This window comes from Acomys minous (genome assembly GCF_964271855.1).
Source record: "Acomys minous genome assembly, chromosome: 8".
Taxonomy (NCBI): domain Eukaryota; kingdom Metazoa; phylum Chordata; class Mammalia; order Rodentia; family Muridae; genus Acomys; species Acomys minous.
This window is the reverse complement of record NC_140489.1, coordinates 83134516-83143198: the sequence shown is the minus strand read 5'-3', so window position 1 is coordinate 83143198 and position 8683 is coordinate 83134516. Positions and strand designations below refer to the sequence as shown.

Here is an 8683-nt window from a genome sequence, read left to right as displayed (position 1 = left end):
TAAACGCCCGCTGGGCCCCCCCCCCCACCAACTCCCCACCCACTCATCTCTCCTGATTTCATCTCTTGATGACCACTAACCATTTTACAGACCCCAGTTTTGTCTTTCACAGACACCATACCTAGTTTGCAGTCTTTTTAGACTGATGGTTTTTTTTCCTATCAATATACTCGTAATGTTCCCCTATCCCTGCCCTGATTAGCTTTAACTGTCACCTGAGCAGGGGATCCCAATGGAGGAATTAACCAGGTTGCCTTGTGGGCACACCTGTGGAAGATTGTCTTGATTGTTAACTGATGCAGGAGGGCCCTGCCCATTGTGGAAAACAGCATTTCGTGGAGTACATGGTGCTGGGCTGTAGGAAAGAGCTAGCTGAACGCGGGTCTGTGAGAGAGCCAGCAAGTAGCATTACTCCATAGTTTCTGCTTCAAATTCCTGCTCAAGAACCTGCTCTGATCTCCCTCAATGATGGGCTGTAACTTGTAAGTTGAAATATGCCCTTTGTTCCCTTAGTTGCTTTTGGCCAGTGTTTCTTACAACAATAGAACACAATTCTAAAGATGTCTGTTCCTTGGCTTAATATCTCATTTCTCTCTAGCGATGAATAGCACCCCATCGTCAGCCTTGACTTTGCTTATCAAGCCACTTCCTTACACAAGGGTATCTTGTATGGATCTACATTTTTCAGTTCACTCGGGGAAATGCCAAGGAAGATGGTTTCTGGACCAGGCAGTGAGACTACACATTGTATGATGACAACTCTTCCAAAGTGGTTGTAACATTGTGCATTTCCATCAGCATGAGTGAGGGCGGTGGCTGTTCTACGCTTGAGGCAGCATTTGGATCTGAACCGTTCTTAGGGGTGTTCTTTAGCATCTCACCGCTACTCCCTCGATCTGAAATTCCCCAATGTGATTTCCATCTACACACTTATTCACCATCTGTGCATTTTCTTTCAGCATCTGTTTAGACTTTGGGGGTACTTTTTTTTTTAATTACATTGGTATGCATTCTGTTTGTTGAGTTGTGTTGCTTGTATGTTGTAGATCCTACTACATTAGCATATATGTTTTTGCCAAGATTTTCTCCCTGTGCTGGTTAGCTTTTGCTGCTTAACACAAGAGTCACCTGGGCCAAGGAACCCTCAGTTGAGGAATTGTTTCCGTCATATTCATTTGTGGGGCATTTTCTTGATTGCTAACCGATGCAGGAAGGGCCAGCTAATCATGGGCAGGAGCACCCCCACCCCGGGGCAGATGGGTCTGGGCTACGTAAGAAAGGAAGCAGAACAAGCCAGAGGAAGGAAACGAGTAAGCAGCCTCCCATGGTCTGTATTTCACCTTCTGGCTCCAGCTTCCTGTCTTCAGTTCCTGCCGTGGCTTCCTTTGATGGTGGGCTGTGCCCCATAGACCAACCAAGCCCTTTCTTCCCCTGAGTTTCTTGGCCAGTGTTTCATCATAGCAACAGGGTAGCAAGCTAGGACATTCCCCCAAATGTAGCTTGTCTCTCCATTTTTCTAACAATATTTTATACAGAGCAGAAGTTGTAATTTTATCTTAAATTCTCCCATGGATCATACTTTTATGTCATCATTGCATTTAAAATAATTTTTTAAGTAATTTGGTTTGAAAAGGTCTTATTCAGGCTATCGTTTTCATGTGTGCTTAATTTGACAAGATTGAAAAATCAAGGATTGTGACTATAATTTTTGAAAGGGACAAACTTGACACTATATATATGTATATATAATCTTTTGTCATTTTGTTAAGTTTGTGTTGCATTATATTTCTGATAATGTTGTTAATGATTTTGTTGATTACACTGTTTTATGGCTGATTAGGTTGGTGGTTGTTCATGCTGATGTTGGCTGTCCTGTCCATGATGCTTTATTATGATCATCTTGTAATTGATTAAATTGCTTTGTTGATGACCAAGTTACTCATGCTATTGTTGCCTGTTGATGATAATGCTAATACTATTGGTGGTGGTGATGTGGTTGTGCTAACATTAGTGGTGATGACATTGCTTGTGTGAACATTGGTGGCGATGATATTGGTTGTGTTACCATTGATGGTGATGATGTTGGTTGTGTGGCCATTGGTGGTGATGACATTGAAGGTGAGAGTAATGATGGAGGTGGTGATGTTGGTGAATATGACATTGGTGATAATGACATTGGCAGTGATGATGTTTCTGCCTCTACTGCTATTGATCAGGTTTGTTGGTGGTGGCAATGTTGATGTTGGATGTTGTAGACTGTCCTGATTCCTTTTCCTGTTGCTATGATAAAATACCCAGGAAGAACAACTTAAGAGAGAAACTGCTGGTGGGCAAAGTGGTGTGAGCCTTTAATCCCAGCACTCAGGAGACAGAGGTGGGCAGGTCTCTGAGTTCAAGGCCAGCTTGATCTACATAGTAAGTTCTACGAAACCCAGAGCTATACAAAGAAACCTGTGCCACCATGCAGTGTAGGCAGGCAGAAGACATACCATGTGGCCTTCCCACCATAGGTACCACTACAAGATGCATGTATGTGGTGGAGAGATGAGAAAGGAAGAGAAGTAGACTAGTTTGAACACTATTATGAGAGGCAGGACTGGAGCTAAGAGGGTGATGAGGAGATATGAGGAGATATGAGGGTGGTGAGGGACACCCTGCTGTGAATAGCCTGTGCTGCCACCTGAGGCCTTGGTGAAGTCTCAGCTCATGCTGCTGTTGAGGGTTTGTTATGTCTGGATCTATTGATGTCTGTTTTGATGTCCATAGTTCATGGTACCACCAAAGGCTATACTGACATCACTGGTCAGGGCTTCCACCTGGGACCATGTCACTGTCCAAGGGATGTGCAGAGCTTGCCCCATCCCTCCCCTGCCACAGCTCTCTGGTGAGCATGCTCTGTACCTCACCTGGGCAGCACAGCAGAGCCAGCCCTGGTGGCAGGGGCATGAGTGAGATGGCCCCACCCCTTGCTGGCTTCAGAACTTGGGAGAGCAAGCAGGGGCAATGTTAGAGAGCTTGCCCACACTGGTGATGTGGGAGAGCTGATGGGCTGCCCAACTTAGCTACCACCCAGGACCAGATCCAGGCCTTTGAGTTGGCTCACTACTCCATCTGTGAACTGCTGGAGCACGTGAAGGGGCAGATCCTACAGATCCAAAGCTGCAGTATCTCCGTTACAAAGGGCAACAACAGGATATGCAGTAAGGATTCAGTATTGATAGTGTAGCAGAAGCCAGAGGGCTCAAACCAGACCAATGACTCACTGAAATTAACATTTGCAAGCAAAGATTTGTAAACAAAAGAGTATATTGTGTGATATACTGTGATACATAGCAGCTTCTTTTTTTTTCCTTTTTCTTTTTCTTTTCCTTCTTATTTATTTTTATTATTTGTTTTCTTTGTGAGGGGGAATTGTAAGGGCAAATAGTGGATACAAAGGGATGGGAGATGAGTGGGATTGGTATGCATGATGTGAAATTTACAAAGAACCAATAAAAAGTAAAAACAAACAAACAAAAAGAAAACAGAGAGGGTAGAGAGAGGGAGACTGGCTCCCAGCTAAAGGTACAGTCTTTTATAATGAGGAAGACATGTCTACAGGAGCTGGAAGCAGCTGGACATAATGTATCAACTGTTAAGAAGTAGAAGGAAGAAAGTAGTTGTGCTCAGTTCCCTTTATCCTTTGATAGATGCCAGAATCACCTGCTCAGGAAATTGTACCACCCACAGTAGACGGGTCTTTCCACCTCAATTAACTTAATATAACAAGAACAAGTATGCCCATAGTCTACCTCCCAGGTGAGTCTAGATCTTACCAAGTTGACCACTGGGATCAGCCATCATGGGGATAATGGTGATATAATAGTGCTGTTCATTATTTTATCATTGATGATGCCATTGGTAGATTGACATGATGCATTCGTGGTGATGGTCGTTGTTGTCAAGGCTTAAAGTGTTTTTGTAGACAATGGTGTTGATAATAATAAGTTTGGTTATTGTTAATGTTATTGTGATACATGGAGGTGATGGTCCGTTTAATAGTGATGATGGTGATATTGCTGCTGCTGATTTAGTTGATGCTGTCTGTATCCAGTGGATCTTTAAGCAGAGACTATGTCACTCATTTCACCTTCACCATCTAGTACTTTAAATCCTGTGAGCTAAAAAAAATTTTTGAATTTAAAAGTGTTGATTTTCATAGATCTTCTGCCTTACCTCAGTCTCTTGATGATAATACATCATCAATAAAGTCATTATGAAAACTGGTATTTTTCTGTTTTGTTGCTAAATCTACACTCCATTTGGTTTTCCCTTGCTTATGTTTTTAGTGCTGGCAGTCCTTATCCTGTTTGGATATGTGGACAACACTTAGTCTTGGCACATGTGAGGTTGTATGGCTCTTTGCTTGGAGCTGCGAGATTTACTCTCAACATTTTAAGACTCACAGAATATTAATTCTTCATTTGGTATTTCCTGAGAAGTCACATAAGAGCCTCTGATTAGATCACCCCCATCCCTGTCTCTTCATGTTTCCTCCCGTGGGGCACTATTAGGGATCTTGATGTTTCCTGCCTTCTTGTCTGTATTCCTCTGTTCACCATGTACACTTGCTAAGAGGTCAAGGAGGCCTCTCCCCAGCACAGCTGCACCACTGGCGAGGCTTTGTCTGGCTGACCCGAGGACCTGTGGATAAACGCATCAAGTTCCCTCACTAACTTACAAATGTACCAGTAGTACAGGTTGCTTCTGAATTTTATCTTGAAGACTTTAGTACCACAATACTTTTTGATAATCCAGTTGGCTATACCGTAAACTTTGGTCCAGGGCATGTATATGTACCTTCTAAATTCCATCTGAAGGAGGAAAACGAGGCTCAGTGATTTCTCTTGGTTTTGAATTATTTCCTGATACCGTGTTGCCTCCATTTAAGCTCACATGCATTTGGGAAGGAGACAGAAAGAAAGAAATCAAAGAAAATCTATACTACTATTTTCCAAAATATGTCCATAGCAAAGACCAGTGGGTTTTTTTCAGGTTACACAATTCTATCCTTACAAACAAATATTTCAATTTTCCAAGGCATTTTGAATGTTAAAAGAAATGGCAAGATTGTAGCAAACCATAATGCCCAGAGTCATTCAACTAGAAGACAATAAAAAAGTGAATGCCCCATGAACAAAACTAGGTATGTGATTGACAAGGCTACACTTTAGCACAAGACACGCAGAGAGGAGTCTGCCTCAGGGAGTTCCTATTCAGTGAATGAGACTCCAGGAGTTGAAGGTACTAAAAAAAATTTTACTTTGTCTTCATTCTCATTTGCTGGCTACAAATTTGTTTAAATTATCTTCTACTTTTCTCTCTTCAAGGACCAGTGGGTTTTTTTTGAAGTTGTGTATTTGATTTTTTTTGCTTTTGTTTTTGTTTTTTATTAATTCATTTATTCCAATTACAACTCAATTGTTCTTCCATCACTTGTATCCACCTGTTCCTCCCTCCCACCAATCCCCACCCTATTACTCTGCCCTAGGCCCTTGATCGAGGGGGATCTCTTCCCCCACTTTATGGTCACAGGCTATCAAGTCTCATCTTGGTAGCCTGCCTATTCTTTCTTTGAGTGCCACTGGGGCTCCCCACCAAGGGACCAGTGTTTTTTCACCAATAAAAGCTTAACAATTCATGAAGTCGTGTCTTGTTGGTGGATTTTTAAAATATCAGGTATTACAAACATTCTGTATGCCCACAATAGAAAAAAACAAGCAAACACAGAAAACAACAGCTCAACTTTCTTCAAGCAAGCCTTTCACAAATTCACTGTTCTATTTAGAAATAGTTTAAAAATACTTCCTTGAATATAATATTCCAAAGATGTACCCTTAAGAAAATTCTTTATTAATTTATTTGGAGAGGAAACAGAAGACAACATTAGTTCAGGGAGCTTTTCAGACTGGTTTCAGTTGAAGAAAATCATGTTCATCATTTGACGTTGGTAGCAAGGCCTCACTATAACTTTCTTGGTTATAACTCATGGAACAAAGACCTTCTTTATTAATATTTTAAGGAAAAGCAAGCACTTTATAGGAAATGCTAAGTCATTATTTTTGTGATTTCTTCTGATTCAAAATATGATTTGAAGTCAATCTTAATTAGCCCCAGCATTAATCAGGACTCCTTTCTATGCAGCAATAAGAATTCCTCCTAAGAAAGGTGTTTCTCCAGGAGAAACCCCCCCCCCTTTTTTCAGAGAGGCCACTCAAATTCCCCAGTCTTAAGTAAACAACCCCCAAATATTTTATGAACACTTGTCTCACTTTTTTAAATATAAGAAACTCCTCCTTTTTAGATATTTTATTTTCAGTTTTTCATTGTGTGTATGTGTGTGAGTTTAAGCATGTGGGTAAAGACATTGTACAGACCAGAAAAGCATGTTGTCTCTCCAGGAGCAGGGAGTTGCAGTTAGTTGTGTGCCTCCTGACATAGCTGCTGAGAACTGAACATCAGTACTCAGAAAATTTGGCAAGCAGCATTCAACTGCCGAGCTGTCTCTCCAGCTTCCTGCCTTTTTGGTTTCATAGCCGTACCAGGAGACAGTATCACAAAGGACACTTGGCTATTCGCTTGCTCACTCTCAGAGCCCATTAGCCACAGAGCAACCTCATATGAGCAATGAGGTCATCTTGCTGTATTCAGCCTGTGTAAAGGGGCCCAAAAGGTGACAGGTGCAAAGTCAACACACTTGCTTGTGTGCACAACATGATGACACAATGACATCAAGTCAGCCCCCAGTACATAAGAACCATCTAACGTTCTCAGACTGGGCAGAGCCCAAGGTAAGCATGCTGAATACACCAACAGGACTGTGGTGTGACTGTGTCCTGTGTCTCTGACGTTCAGCCCACTAAGACAGGTGCTCTTGCTACTGAGAAGTGTTTATGGAAAGCACAAAATAACCCATTAATTAACTATCAACTTTGTCCCATTTTGATGGATTTTGTCTTTGAGTTTATTGCCCAACATACCAATAATCATATAACCTAGGTCACACGTGCTGAGGTCATCGGCTCTGAGTGGGTCATGTAGGGGATTTTAGGTCCCACACCAATGGACTCCAGAAATAGTGCCTAGTTCAAGTAGATTCAGTTAGGTAGCATTTAAAATTACAAATGAATATCCCTAATCTAGGCTGCCTTTTTAAATGAAAGGTTTAATTTTTTCCCAAAAAATTGTTTTGGTTTAGTCAGTTCAAAACACATCAATCAGACTGTTCAAATTGTGTCTGCTTTTAATCAGTCAGAGATGGCAATGATCAAGAAGAAATCCCTTCTCATTTAAAAAAAAAAAAAGGGAAACAGCTGACTGGATTAAGAAAGGCCCTTAAATTATGTGTCTCTTTGTGATAGGGGATTTGGTGTGTGAGTATACCCATATAAATGGGTGTATGTAGGGGATGTGTGTTTGCCATGTGTATAGATGTGTGTTTATAGGGTAGCTATATGGGGTGTAAGTAGCTGAGTGTTCATGGGTGCCTATGGCATATGTATATGAAGGGCAGTATGTATATGGGGTATATGCCTGGCCTATATGTAAAGGATATGTATACAGGGTATTTGGGGTGTTTGTGAAGTATGGTAGTTTGAAGGAAAGTAGCCCCATAGGCTATTTGTTTGTTAGAACTGTTGAGGAAGGATTAGGGACTGTAGTCTTATTGAAGGAGGTATGTCAATGGCGCAGGCTTTGAGGTTTCAAAAGATTCATACCATTCCAAGTCTCTCTCTCTCTCTCTCTCTCTCTCTCTCTCTCTCTCTCTCTCTCTCTCTCTCTCTCTCCCTCCCTCCCTCCCTCCCTCCCTCCCTCCCACTTGCAGCTCAAGATGTGCATCCTTAGCTGTTCCATTTGCTCTGCCATCATGAACCCTTTGAAAGCATAAATCAGTGCTTTCTAATACAAAAGTAACTGAGGCATGGGGTATGTGTGTGATTGTGGAAGTGTGGAGTATTATGTGTATGGGGCATATGCTAGGGATATGGGCATGTGGGATATATGTGCGGGACGGATGCCGATGGGGGTGTACATGTGGAATGTATGTAGGTGTGTGGATGGGGTGTATGTTCGGGTCTGACTTATTGTCAGAGTACACTCTGCCCCCCATGGCTCTGAATCCACTTCCTGTTATCTGAGAGTCAGGATCTGGGGAAGCAGCAGGAGTAGGTGACAGTTCGGGAAGATCAAAGAATGAAGCAAGGCTCTGCGCCATTTCAGTGACAGATTGTGGGAAGTCTTAGGAAATCAGAAGCTGGAAAATTTTTGAAGGATTTTAAAAATCTTCACTTTGAAAGTTCATTAGTCATGAACGGTGAAGGCCTGAGTTGTGTGGATATGGACCTATGGACCTTTTAAAAGACTCTGCAAGTTAAGAGTGGCCTCACCAAGTGCCCAAAGCCACAGAAAGTAGCCATGCAAGTGTGCAGAGAAAGGTATCTGCAAGCAAGACACAGGCACAACACAGCCAGTATTAGAGACAAGCCCTTGTGTATATGGCTGTTATATCTCTTGCTTAAATTAGAATATCAGGCAGCTTTTGTTTTAAAGCTGTTCTAAATGCTGTTTTAAAATAACAGCATTTCAAGTTAGAAAATAGATCGTTTTCCTTTAATAATTAGGATCCTTTAACATTTAGACATTA

General features: G+C 41.8%; 1 long non-coding RNA gene across 1 annotated transcript in view; it reads left to right on the top strand.

The window, feature by feature from the left end:
* The first annotated feature begins 320 nt into the window (after positions 1 to 320).
* LOC311602741 overlaps positions 321 to 8683 on the top strand; it is a 69046-nt gene continuing 60683 nt past the window's right edge. Inside the window, exon 1 of the long non-coding RNA XR_014780831.1 lies at positions 321 to 482. This is a non-coding gene — a long non-coding RNA (uncharacterized lncRNA). The remainder of the gene's footprint in view (positions 483 to 8683) is intronic.